This window comes from Anabrus simplex, chromosome 2 (assembly GCF_040414725.1).
Source record: "Anabrus simplex isolate iqAnaSimp1 chromosome 2, ASM4041472v1, whole genome shotgun sequence".
Classification (NCBI taxonomy): domain Eukaryota; kingdom Metazoa; phylum Arthropoda; class Insecta; order Orthoptera; family Tettigoniidae; genus Anabrus; species Anabrus simplex.
The window spans coordinates 194549945-194565188 of NC_090266.1; positions in this window are offsets into that span (position 1 = coordinate 194549945).

Below are 15244 nucleotides of genomic sequence, written 5' to 3' on the forward strand. Positions count from 1 at the left end.
TAGAAATAACGAGAAACCAATATTGTCAGAAGAAAATAGGAGGGAAAACACGAGTGTCGTTGGTGCAAGCCACTGTTGTTCTCCAGACGTCCTGTTACAGACTCTAATGGTAGTTACAGCTAAGGGTGGTCAACGTGTGGGAAGGGCGGTAATAGATACTGGATCCCAGCGTTCCCGTATTCTAAAGAAGACTGCTCTGGAAATGGCTTGTTCTTGTGTTGGATCTGAGAATCTCATACAAGTTCTGTTTGGGGGAATTTCGTCGCAAAGACAAGTACACAAGAGATATAGATTATCACTTCAGAGTATGACAGGAAATTATTCATGTGAGATTGAAGCCTTAGATCAAGTTTCTATATGTGGTTCAATTCCTCGCATTAATTAAAGTGCTTGCCTGCAAGAATTAAAAGAGAAAGGCATTGTAGTCTCTGACACTGGAGCTGGTCATCCTACTTTTGAAATTTTAATTGGAGCTGATTATGCAGGAAGCTTATTCACGGGAAATATGGTAGGACTATAGTGTGGCTTAGTGGCACAAGAAACTCGTCTTGGCTGGATCATAATGGGATCAACACAAATTTCAGGGCATGGTAACACGGCTAACCTGGTAACATCCTTACTAACACATAGTGAAGATCTGGCAAGACTCTGGAGGTTAGATGTGCTCGGGATTACAGATCCAGCAGACAGGAAAAACAGAAAGGAGGTGGAGTTAGCAGTTCTGCATCATTTCAAGAGAACAGTCGCTGTTAACAAAGATGGTAGATATGAAGTCTGCCTACCCTGGTGTGAAAGAAGAGAGGATCTTGAAAATAACAGAATAATGGCAGAGAAAAGACTTGCATCGATGATTTCAAAACTTGTCTCCGAGAACAGATACGGAGAATATCATTCAGTACTACAAGACTGGCTACATGGAAATATAATTGAAGAAGTTGATGATGACATTGGAAACAAGCAGGGATACTTTATGCCTCATCGTGGAGTTTTCAAGAGTCATTCAACTACGACGTGCCGACCCGTGTTTGATGCTTCCAGTAAACAAGGAGGAAAGCTGTCCCTAAATGACTGGAGAAAGGCCCCAACTTGCTGGAACTTCTACCAACCATCCTGCTGCGATTTCGAGAAAGGGAAATAGGAGTAGTGTCAGATATAAAGAACGCTTTTCTGCAAATCTCTGTGAACGAAATGGACCGTAATTATCTGAAATTCCTTTGGTGGGACGATTATGCGACCAGGAAGATTAAGATTTTTCGCCACTGTCGCGTTGTATTTGGTGTAAATTGCAGCCCGTTCATTCTAAGAGCTGTTATAGAGCATCATCTTGATAATTGTCCTGCTGGGTACCGTGAAAATGAAGAAAAACTCAAGCATTCATTTTATGTGGGCAACTGTGTTGCTTCAGTCAGTTCAGGAGAAGAATTAAACTGTTTCATACAGGAGGCTTCTCTTTTGATGGCCACGGCAAAGTTTGAGTTAAGAGGTTGGGCGAGTACTGCACTAAATGAAAGCGATGCGATTCAAGAAACCATACCGGTACTCGGATTACTAGGGAAAATACAAAATATAGAGCCACCGGTAACAAGAAGAAAGATTTCGTCTGTCAGGCAGGCAGTATTTGAACCTGTAGAGTATACATGTCCTGTCACTGTTGTAACGAAAAAACTATTGCAGGAAAGTTGGAAAGAGAAGACAAGCTGGGATGCGGAGGTCTCAGAAGATTGCAAAGAAACTTCGAAAGGTCGTTGGAAGAATTACCTTGTTTGGCTGATGTTGAAATTCCTAGACGATTTACTTCAAGCAGCGATCGAACATCATACACTTTACATGTCTTCTGTGATGCTAGTGCTTCAGCCTATGTTGCTGTTGTATTTTTAAGAAGTGAAAGTAACTGTAGGGCGACAGTGCAGTTGTTACTAGCAAAGTCACGAGTTGCACCGGTGAAGAAGGTAACTATGCCTAGACTAGAATTGTTATCTTGCTGCATTGGTGTCCGATTGCTAGTCACTGTCAAGAACAGTTTAGGTCTCATGGAGACTCCTCAATATTGTTGGACTGACTCGACTATTGTATTGAGTTGGATTAGGAGGGATGGAAGATGGGGAACCTTCGTAGAGAACAGAATAAAGGAGATACTAAACTTCACACAAAGGGATGAGTGGAACCACGTTCCTGGGAAACAAAATCCTGCTGACTTTTCGTCGCGAGGATGTTCGGCTGGTGGGAGGGACCAGCATGGCTAAGGCTACCTGAGGAGGGATGGCCTAGTAATATGGCTGTGGACATAGAGTCCTCTTGTCAGGAAGAGGAGAAAGGGGTAGTGATGACAGTTGGTAGTACTACCTCATGGTTTCTGGAGTACTTTTCGAAGTATACCAAGATAGTGAGGATGGTGGCATGGATATTCAGATTTGTGAAGAATAGTGCAAAACAAACAAATGAAAGATATAAAGGGAAGTTAACAGTGCAAGAGATAGAAAGGGCTGAAAAGAAGCTTATACAATTGGTACAAGAGGAAATGTTCACCAAAGAAAGTGTTTCTAGTTTGAAATCTCTATGTGTCTTCAAGGATACAGAAGGAATCCTGCGCGTGAAGACGAAAATTGTGGAAAGGAAGGACGATGATAACTTCAAATATCCCGTTGTCTTGCCAAACAAGCATAAACTAGTTCAGCTTTTGATTCAGGAGGAACATGAAAGACTGCTTCATAGTGGAACTCATATACTACTAGCTCACTTGCGCCAGAGATACTGGATACTACTGTAATAGGTCGAAGAACTGTTAGAAATGTGATTGCATCGTGCAAGAAATGCAGACGAAATGAAGCCAAAGGTATGGTTCCGGAAGTGCAGTGCCCTCTTCCAGAAGACAGAGTGAAAAACGCATCGGTGTTTGAAGTTGTGGGAACAGACTTTGTAGGTCCACTAATCCTTAAGGGAGGACAGAATCCGTGGATTGTACTATTCACTTGTGCCGTGTATAGGGGAGTTCATCTAGAACTAATAACCACTCTGTCAAGAAATGGGTTTATTATGAGTCTTCGTAGGTTCATAGCGCGAAGAGGAAGGCCAAAGATAATTTATAGCGACAACGGAAGCAACTTTGCTGGGAGTAATAAATAACCTGCTCAAATCCATTGACTGGAGCAAGATAGAAGAAGATGCCTCGTTGCTACGAATCCAGTGGAAGTTCAACCCTCCAACCGCTGCCTGGTGGGGAGGTTGGTGGGAACGGATCGTCCAGACAATCAAAGGAGCCCTTCGTCGTGTGCTGGGAAGAGCGTCTCTAAACTACGAAGAACTACTGAGTATAATATGTAACTGCGAGGCTCTGATAAACTCTCGACCTCTCACTCACATGTCAGAAAATCCTGAAGACTTGAGTCCAGTCACGCCTAGCATGTTTCTACAAGACCTGTCTAATGTGAGTACTCCTGATTTGGACTTGATAGATGAGAAGTGTTTAACAAAAAGGATGAGATATATTCAGCAACTACGTCAGGAATGGAGGAAGCGATTCAGGGATGAATATCTGGGTCAGCTTGAACATTATCATCAGAAATCAAGGGGTGAAACTACAGAAATCAATGAAGGGGACATTTTTTTGCTAGGGGCTTTACGTCGCGCCGACACAGATAGGTCTTATGGCGACGATGGGATAGGAAAGACCTAGGAGTTGGAAGGAAGCGGCCGTGGCCTTAATTAAGGTACAGCCCGAGCATTTGCCTGGTGTGAAAATGGGAAACCACGGAAAACCATTTTCAGGGCTGCCGATAGTGGGATTCGAACCTACTATCTCCCGGATGCAAGCTCATAGCCGCGTGCCTCTACGCGCACGGCCAACTCGCCCGGTGGAAGGGGAAATTTTGCTCGTTGGTTGCGACCAGAAAAGGCAGATCGAGTGGCCTATTGCCAAGGTGCTTGAGGTATATCCTGGAAGAGATGGTGTGGTACGAGTGGTACGGTTGAAGACTTCTTCTGGTGAACTTACCCGCCCTTTACAGAGACTCTACTTGTTGGAGGGATCTTCACCTTCAGATGTTAGTCCTGTCATTGATGTTGGTGACAGAGTCCGACAACCTTCAATGTCTCCACTGAGGGAGGTACAGGTGACGAGAAGCGGAAGGAGAGTAAAATTTCCTGAGAAACTGAACCTTTGAGCATAGTTGATTGTTGCTTCGTGCAACAATCAAGGAGGGAGGATGTGAGAAACCAGTAATATGTGTTCTTTGTGTTGTTTACTTCCTTGAACTTGGTTATGTACTCTTTGGAAATGGAGAACTCTGGGAGTGTGTAAAAAGAAAATGGTGCGATTGTTTGTGGTTTGTAGATGTCTGGAGAATTAAATCTCGTGTGAAAGTATGTTCTGTGTTCAGAACTGTGTTTACATGTATAGATGATGTCCTGTAGTTATTAATGTCGGTGCAAGGATCTGTGACACGGGTAGTGCGCGAGTGTCTAACCCAACATATAAGGTGGAAAGGCTGTTTGACACATGGACAGCTGGTGGCCCACCAGGTGTGCACTACAATGCTAAAAAATCTGGCTGGTTTGATGTCAGGAAGTTTGAGGACTGCTTCGAAAGTATTCCTTGCAGCAGTGATGAAGTTGGAAGGGAAGAAAATTTTGATAGCAGATAATTTAATCAGCCATGTTTCGTTGAAAGTGTTGGTACTGAGCCGGGAGAATAACATCAATTTCGTTTTCTGCCACCCAATTCAACCCATATCTTGCAACCTCTGGATGTAGCCATTTTTGGCCCACTCAAAGAAGCATGGAGAAAGGTTCTGTCTGAATGGAAAATGACAAGTGAGAGTAGGCATTCATCATCCATTCCAAAATCTAAATTCCCAACTCTTTTGAAGAAGTTGTTAACACAAATTTCTTGTAATTTGACTGAGAACTTAAAGTCAGGGTTCCGAGCAACAGGCATTTTTCCAATGGACAAGAAACATGTTTTAGATAAATTGGCATGTGATGATGTGCAAGCTATGAATAATTCAGTTTCTCAGGTATTTATAGACCATATTAAGAAGATGAGATATCACGAAGAGCATGGAAAAGCACAGAGGAAAATGAGGCTCAATGTTCCCCCAGGCAAAAGTGTGGCACCAGAAGATTTGCTAACTGAAGGTGATAATGAAGAGGATGCCCATTTCTCTGGCAGCATGAGGAAAGCGGACAAGGTGAAAGAATGTAGTGCCCTTTCTCAATTAAAATGTGATGAAGGAAAGGAAAGACGATCTGTCTCTGCTGGGAAATCCCATCTCCGAGCAGAGGATTTGTCAGTAGGGTACCGTGTAGTAATAGACTATGAAGGAGCATTGTTTCCAGGAGTGGTTTTAAGTATAAATGCAGCACAACAGGAAATAGAAGTGAACTGCATGCAGAAGAGTAGGAAAAACTGGAAGTGGCCTGGAGTGGATGATTTAATTAAGGAATATCCTGTAGAGGACATTGTTATGAAAATTAATGATCCTGTCATGGTGAACAAAAGGGGCATTTTCAGAGTGAAGGAATTGGAGTTCATGTGGGGAGAATAGACCTTTGTTATGTTCCATTATGTATTTTCATTGGAAGAACTGCAAATGTGTATCAAGGAGCACATTTCTGAACATTGCTAGCAAGTCTATATTTATTATTACTCCTTGTTTCCCTTAGATGTTGTAATAAATCTTATTTGACGACTGGAGTCACATGTAAATTATTTACATAAATAAAAATGGCACAAATTAAACCCATTCGTGGTATACTTTATTCAAACAGTGAAATTATATAGGTGGCCTACTACCAAAATCCACCATAACGGGATATTTCTAACAATTAAATGACAGATATTACTTCATAAGGAAAGCATAATATCTAAGTTATATTTTAACATAAAATTAAGTTAACTTATCATTTATCTCGGTGTACAAAAATTATGGCATAAACAAAGATGTGAAATATATGGCACAAAGTATCCCCAGTTGACGGTAACAAAGTAGTGTATGAAGTTCTAGTGTTCTACTGCTCGTTCATTATCACTCGGTTGCTGTGAAGAGCCATAGAGGTTTGTTACGTCCCGCGGAATCGACTGCTTGCATGCTATTCCACGCTAATCCAGACACTGCTCGCGCATGAAGCTACCGATGTAACTCGCACAATTATGCTGACAATAATGAAGATTTTTCATTTAAATAAATAGTTTTACAGTGTTTGCATTTTAATTTGGAACACATAATGACTGAAATATGTGTAGCCCCTGTAGCTCAGGTGGCAGCGCGGCGGCCTTTCACAGCTGGGTTCCGTGGTTCAAATCCCGGTCACTCCATGTTAGATTTGTTCTGGACAAAGCGGAGACGGGACAGGTATTTCTCCGGGTACTCTGGTTTTCCCTGTTATCTTTCATTCCAGCAACACTCTCCACTATCATTTAATCTGTCAGTCATTAATCATTGCCCCAGGGGAGTGCGACAGGCTTCTGACAGCCGGCACAATTACTATCCACGCCGCAAGATTGGGCCTCATTCATTCCATACCTGACCCGGTCACTGACTGGAAAACAGGTTGTAGGTTTTCAATGACTGAAATATGTATTAATATTATGTAAACCAAGTGAGTTAGGAGCACACAGCTGTGAGCTTGTTTTCGGGAAATAGTGGGTTCAAACCCCACTGTACCAGGCGAGTTGGCCGTGTGGTCAGGGGCACGTGGCTGTAAGCTTGCATCCCGAATCCGACTGTCGGCAGCCTTGAAGATGTTTTTCCGTGGTTTCCCATTTTCACATCAGGCAAATGCTGGGTCTGTACCTTAATTAAGGCCACGGCCGCATCCCTCCCACTCCTAGGCCTTTCCTATCTCATCGTTGCCATAAGACCTATCTGTGTCGGTGCGAAGTAAAGCAACCAGCAAAAAAAAGAACCCCACTGTCGGCAGCACTGAAGATGGTTTCCGTGGTTTCCCATTTTCACACCAGGCAAATGCTGGGGCTGTACTTTAATTAATGGCCATGGCTGCTTTCTTTCCACTCCTAGCACTTTCCTATCTCATCATCGCCATAAGACTGTCTCTGTCGGTGCGATGTAAATCAACTTGAAATATTAAATAACTAGCAGATATCTAGGTTATGATAGCCGGGCGGTCAGTGAAAGATCCTAGGGAGAGCACTGTGTATGGATTAAATATTGTTGAAGACTTAAAATTAAACAATTTCAATTTGCAAAATCGTAATGATTGGGTATTAAAGTTTTTAATTTTGTATTACAAACCACCCAGCGTGAAGGCTACACAGTGTGGTCACATACCTGTGAGATTGCGCTTGTGTAGTGGTGTTTTCGAGTCCCACTGACGGCAACAGTGAAGATGTTTCCCTTCTTTGCAATAGGCAGGCAGATATACTGAGGCCGTACCTTAATTAAGGTCACAGATGCTGCCTTGTGAGACCCATTCCATCGTTGCCATGAATGAGTGCTATATAAAACTCGTAGCCAAAAAATGAGACACCATTATGAAGCCCATAACATGATTATAATTGTTCATAACGGTGGAAAACAAGTATGTTCATGTTCTGTGTTCTAATTCAAAATATGCCAAACATCTGCATGTTTCAGACTCCATTTGTCTTAATTGCGTTCATAATGACTTATAAACTCCTGCAATAGAGTTGTTGTATAATCGAACAATTTATTTAAACTTCATGGGACATTTATTATTATTATAAGTAATATTATTATTACTATTAATATTATAAGCAGTATTATTAAGCATATCTGCTGAACGGGAAGTGAAAAATTGTGGCGTTATTTTTCAGAACAATGAAAGTTTCAAACGTGTGGTTTACTGTCCTCATAGTCTGTTTCTTTATATGAGCTCATAATTTCTGTAGAATTGTGTGATAATGAACAAATACTGAAGTGGAAGTGTCATGTGATATTGTCTGGATGAATTTTATAAAGAAGTCTTAGTTTTGGTTTAAGCATCCATTTCTAACAAAGGTATTTTTACTAAAAATTTTGTATTTTGGATCATAGAACACAGGAAATATGTTATGCTCTCTCTCCTCTCTTATTTGCAATTTGTATGCACATCTTCCTCTACAGAAATATGTACCGGTATGTATTTAGCGTACAAGTAACTAAATTAGTATTTGTGAATTTTGTGATGTTGGTAACTCATTTGATGTGATGGTAAAATTGTACAAACTTTCCTTACCATAGTTCTCCCCTGTGAGTGGGGGCAGTAGAATAACACCCACGGCATCGCCTGCCTGATGTAAGAGGCGACTATAAAGGGTCCAATGGGGGCTCCGAGCTTGGATAGGCGTCCGTGGAGCCCTTAGGTGAATCCTGGCATTGCTTCCACTTACTTGTGCCAGGCTCCTCACTTTCATCTACGGTATCTAAATCTCATCTACCTCGGTCACCACCTGTTCTTTTGTGACCCCGACTGTATTACGTATAGAAGCCTAGAGAGTCTTATTTTCACGCTCTTCATGGCCCTGGTCTTTCTTAGGCCAATACCTTCATTTTTTTGGTAGTGTCGACCCCCTTCGATTTCTTCTGTCCGATTACTAATATATAGAGGATGGTTGCCTAGTTATACTTCCTCTTGAAATAATAATCACCACCACCACTCTTATCGTAGTCGCTGCGATAAAACTGAATAAGACATAAATGATCGGAAATTGCATTCTTTATAACTTTTGTTATGTAGTTCTTTTCGATAGGACCAATCATCCGGGGTGAATAAAATTATTTATGGCCTACATTGTAGTGGCATATTCCCCGACATAAAAGGGGAATTCCTAAAGGCAGTATTATCGGACTTTTATGTTTTCTTATATATATATAAATAATATGAGTAAAGGAGTGGAATCAGAGGTAAGGCTTTTTGCGGATGATGTTATTCTCAACAGAGTAATAAATAAGTTACAAGATTGTGAGCAACTTCAACGTGACCTCGAAAATGTCGTGAGATGGACAGCAGGCAATGGTATGTTGATAAACGGGGTTAAAAGTCAGGTTGTGAGTTTTACAAGTAGGAAAAGTCCTCTCAGTTTTAATTACTGCGTTGATGGGGTGAAAGTTCCTTTTGGGGATCATTGTAAGTATCTAGGTGTTAATATAAGGAAAGATCTTCATTGGGGTAATCACATAAATGGGATTGTAAATAAAGGGTACAGATCTCTGCACATGGTTATGAGGGTGTTTAGGGGTTGTAGTAAGGATGTAAAGGAGAGGGCATATAAGTTTCTGGTAAGACCCCAACTAGAGTATGGTTCCAGTATATTGGACCCTCACCAGGATTACCTGATTCAAGAACTGGAAAAATCCAAAGAAAAGCAGCTCGATTTGTTCTGGGTGATTTCCGACAATAGAGTAGTGTTACAAAAATGTTGCAAAGTTTGGGCTGGGAAGAACTGAGAGAAAGAAGGAGAACTGCTCGACTAAGTGGTATGTTCCGAGCTGTCAGCGGAGAGATGGCGTGGAATGACATTAGTAGACGAATAATTTTGAGTGGCGTTTATAAAAGTAGGAAAGATCACAATATGAACATAAAGTTGGAATTCAAGAGGACAAACTGGGGCAAATATTCATTTATAGGAAGGGGAGTTAGGGATTGGAATAACTTACCAAGGGAGATGTTCAATAAATTTCCAATTTCTTTGAAATCATTTAGGAAAAGGCTAGGAAAACAACAGATAGGGAATCTGCCACCTGGGCGACTGCCCTAAATGCAGATCAGTATTGATTGATTGATACCAATTTTCATTGAATTCTGTTCAGCCATTTTCTCGTGACAGAAATTACGAAAATTTAACACCACCGGATAGTACGAGTCCCTGTGATTAGTACACCTAGGTGAGGAACACCATAGGTTTGCGTTGCCTGTAAATGGCGCCGTCTGGCCTTCTGACCCCAACTTGGCAGGTTCGATCCTGGCTCAGTAGGGTGGTTTTTGAAGGTGCTCAAATACGTCAGCCTAGTGTCGGTAGATTTACTGGCACATAAAAGAACTCGAGCGGGACTAAATTGCGGCACCTCGGCGTCTCCGAAGACCGTAAAAGAGTAGTTAGGGGGACGTAAAACAAATAACATTATTATTATTATTATTATTATTATTATTATTATTAAATGGCGCCGCAATGTGAGAAACGCCATGGGTGTGTGTTACATGTGCGCATTACATTACCTGTGAGTAGTACCATCCGCGAGTCTACGCTACTTTTGATTAGTATCGCAACATGACAAATAACTTGGTTCTACTTTCCCAGCGATAAGTACCATTATGAGGGGCCGATGACCTGGTTTTTAGACTACAAGCATCATCGATTCAGGATTGTGCTTTAGATGCAGTTCTTTGGTCAGTAATACTACTGCTTAACGCCAGTTGCTGGGAATGTGGGGCATTACAGGTCGGATCCATTGATTGTTCTAAATTCATATCCATCCATCCATTCATTCTTCGTCATTGTGTTTTGAACCTTGATCAGTAGATGATTTTGGACTTTTAAATTGTTATTATATTTTGTCTCATTTCACACCATTAGGGGCCGATGACCTAGATGTTAGGCTCTTTAAACAACAAGCATCATCATCTTAGGCAAGGAGATTTGTGGTGAATGCGAGACTTTGGTGGTCATGACATATACTAGGAACTGTCCCATCATTCGCCTTACTGCAGGCGAAAGGAAAACCATTCTCAGGACAGCCAGTGGTAGGGAAACAGCCTCTTTCCGTGTCCCAAATGCAGAGGGGTAGAGCCATGGCCACCCCTCCTCTATGCGGTTGGCCGGTCGGAGTGCAGTGCTGTCAGACCACGGATTAGTCTACTCTGCAACCACTGACACAGATTTCAGCCTTCGTTATACAGTAGGTACAAATGGCACTGTATTTGAAGTGAGTTTCCACTACCTTTGACTGGCATTTTGACTAGGTCACAGCAAAGCCCCTTGCACACGGTAATGTCGCGGAATGTAGCAGCATATTGTTCATAATACTGTACATGAATTAGCGACCATTCATCAAAAGATCATGTTTAATTTCAATTTACCTTCGAATCCTACAAACTCCCTCCTTACCATATGCGTTTCCTTTAATCATTTTGGTTCCTGTGTATAGCTTTCTTTCTTACATTGTATTTATATTTCATTTCCTGCGTAAGTGGCATATCTTGGTACTATTGACTATTGAGGTTGGCTCAGAGTGTGTTAAAGGGGACCGAGGTACGAGGTGATGGTAGTGTCTATTTCTGTCATAGTTCATAATCAGAGATAAGGATTGCCAATCCCATTCACCTTCTGGTCACTTCCTTCCTTCCTCCCTCCCTTTGCAAGTGAGATTCTTTTATCCTCAGCAGAAAAAAGCAGCACAGGTCAGTCCGGTTAGTCATTTCTTTCATGGCTTTGTGAATTAGTAAAAATAAAATTATAATAAGCAGCACAGGCTGGTAAGCTTTTCTCCAGCAAGAAAAAAATATAATAATAATAATAATAATAATAATAATAATAATAATAATAATAATAATAATAATAATAATAATAGAGCACGGGCCAACCTTCAGGTGTATCATTGTTCAGAATGAAGTATTTCAAAAAAGTTAAAGAGAAAGAAAGGAAAGGAAAAAGATATGAAAGAAAAGAAATGAATATATTTAAGAGTGGATGGAGGATGAGAACCTGGGTACCCGACGTGCTAAACGATTTAAATCGCCCGCCCGGTAATTTTAGTTTTACCCTACGACCACCAGAGGCGCCAACGTTCAATTCCCGGCAGTCTTTGCGGCAGCTGTTGTGTACAGAAGTTAAAAATAACGTTGAATGTCGTCACAGTTCGAGTTCCCTCTTGGCAGTGCTCGTGTGCAGTTGAGCTGACAGTCGCTGTGAGGAGGTAGCGTGGACGGTATAGAGTAGTGATTCTACGAGTGTAATAAGTACGTTATGGGGGAGCAAAGTGGTGGTGAGGAGTCTTCTGATCCTTCAACCCTCCCAGTTGCTCGGGAAGAGACAGTTCAAATGGACCAGGATGAGGATGATAGTCTAAGTGAGAATAGTAGTACAGTGAGTTCATCGATTCCACCCAATGAGGTAGTGAATAAAGAGACTGATGCTTCGATTTCGAAGACTGAGTCGCAGGAACTTTATCCTAGTACTCATTATGGACCTTTCATTATTTTTGTGGAGTCCACAGCAACAGGCAATGTCGGTAACATGCATCCTATGACACTGGGTAGAATTTTCTATGAGAAAAATATTCCAGGCATAAAATCAGTGGCCGGAAGGGACGAAATAGGATACAAATAGAATTTGTATATGCCGTACAGGCAAATTCATTTTTGAAACACCCTATATTAGTTGAGCTTAAGTTACGGGCATATATACCTAGCTCTAATGTATTGCGGGTAGGAGTTATCAGGGGAGTAGAGAAGACCTTGACCGAGGATGCTATATTAAAGCACTTAAAGTCTCCTGCTACTATAAAATCTGTAAAGCGTTTGAACCGTCGAATTGTTAACGAAGAAGGCACACAGTACGTACCTACTGGATCTATAAAAGTGGTTTTTCGTGCGCAGAAACTTCCACAGTACGTGTCATTATATCAGGTGCATTTAGAGGTGGAGCCATATGTTTTTGCTCCCATCATCTGTAAAAAATGCCAACGGTACGGTCACGTTGATAAGCATTGCAGAGCAACAAGTCCCAGGTGTGGGAAATGTGCATTGCACCATACTATGGCGAACTGTACGGAAACTTTCCTGCAATGCGTGCATTGTCGCGGCTCCCATTCAACTGGCAATGTTGACTGTCCAACTCACCAACAGCAAGTCCACATTAAAAAGATCATGAGCCATCAGAACTTATCTTTCAAGGACGCTGTACAAAAAGTCCAACCTAGTGAATATAATCTAGTGGACACTTCCTAAAATTTTCCCCCTTTAACTGGGGAGGGGCAGACTCCTACACAGTCGAATCCCCGTAAGAGAAAATTCACACAAGTAATTTTAAAATCACCGAGGCCAGTACCAGCCCCAGGATATGATAAGGAAGGTTATCAAAATTTGGTTCGAGAGATTCCCCGCATGGAGATGGCAGCTTCAAGAGTTACACCTGTTTACGACGGCGCAAGCCGTCGGATGGAGGAACCTTTGGACGAACCTGTTGCCACGAGTAGCGCCTCCATGGCGCAACCGCTTTCGTCATTTCATAGGCAAAGGGAATATCTTCAAAGTGGTCTTTATCAATCTATTCAGCAATTGGTACAATTATTGGGTGATCACCCCGCGTTAGCTCATAATGTATTCCAGTTAAGGGACAGGATTTGTAGTTTTATTCAATTCTATGATCAGAATCACTCAATGGAACGCTAGAAGTCTCATGAACAAGCGTCATGAGCTATTTAAATTAATACAGGAAACAGTACCTCACTTTTTAGCTATACAAGAAACTTGGTTTCATCTAGAGACTCGCATTAAGTATCCAAATTACAAAGTTTTACGTAATGATGGACCCGGTTACGGTGGGGTTGCCTTTTTGGTCCACTCGTCCGTGACATATCGCATCCATTCGAACATTCAGGCCATACCCCATACATATGTTATAGGATTATATTATATGCATTTTTTACTTGTGAATATATACTGTCCTCCTGAATTTTCCATTACTGAGAGACAATGGAACCAATTCTTTCAACAATTTACTACCGAACCATATGTTTTTATCTTTGGGGACTTTAATCTTCATCACACACTGTGGGGAGGAAATTTGGATACACTTCAAGGTACACAGTTCCTTAATGAAGTAAATAACCATGCTTTTGCTATTTTGAATGATGACTCTCCTACGCGTTTGACTGCACTTTCTGCCCCTCCTAGCGCAGTAGATTTAACATTGCGTAAGCGAAATATGGTGTCTACCACTACATGGCATACTTTGAGTGATACTTATTCCAGTGATCATTTCCCTATTGTTATTTTTTATGGTGTAGGCAGACCCTTTTCTCCACCGCACCACACATTTCAACATAACATGGTTCGATCTTTGAGGAGATTTAAACCACAAATATATACCGCTTACATTGAGGATGCGTTACAAAAAATACCGGAAAATACTTTTTCATATCAAACTTTACTGCAGATTTTAACAGCTTATATTAACCTTCACCACCCCATCAGCGCTTCACCCCCTTTATCTTCTAGGAAACCTGTGCATGTTAAGTGGTGGGATGACGAATGTCATTTGCTGATTCAAACTCGTAAAGTACTTTTTCGACAATATAGGCAGCACGCAACACCTGAAAATTACTTCCGGCTCAAACGACACATGGCACAAACCCGCCGAATTTTCCATCAAAAACGTCGTGTCGCTTGGAGGGAGTTTATATCGTCCTTCACGCGTCAGGTTCCAATTGCAGACTTGTGGAATGCCATCAGGGCAATCACAAGAGTTACGCAGCACTCCCCTGCCAAGACCATCCCAGGTCAAGTATTATCAGATTTTCTTGTTAGAGAGACGCCAGATTTTGTAGTGCCACAGTATGTGCATTCCCAAGACCCACTAGACGCACGTTTTTCCGTATTGCTACAACCCTGCGACTATCAGGAATTAGAGGCAGTACTCCAATCATGCTCAAATTCTTCCCCAGGTCCAGATAATGTATCCTATCAAATGCTCCAATTATTACCTATTAGAGCAAAGAAGGCATTACTAAATAGGTATAATGATATTTTTCGCAATTACAGTACACCGGTTAGTTGGAATGAATTTTTCCTAATTCCCATTCTTAAAAATAAGCAGTTACCCACTGAGGTAAGTAATTATCGCGGTATAGTCCTCGGTTCGTGCATCCGTAAAGTCTTTCTAAAGATCTTACTTCGAAGAATCCTATGGGTATTAGAATACTATAACTTGACGCCTCGATATCAATATGCCTTTTTTAAGGGACGCAGTATATCTGATGCATTTAATAGTTTTGTTATCGATTTACTATTAGCTCGTCATAGAAAACATAGTACCATAGCGGTTTTTCTTGATATTCAACGGGCTTATGATTCCGTACCTTTGAACATATTATGGGAAAAACTTGCAACTCTTAAGATTCCTGAGGGTTTTATTAGAATTCTCAGACAACTTCTGACTTATCGAACACTCCGATTTAAATCGACACCTTGTACACTCCAGCCCCGGCAGGTAAGTAATGGGTTGCCACAGGGCGATATTCTGAGTGGTATTCTTTTCGCTCTTTTTATGAAAGATTTTGAAACGGTC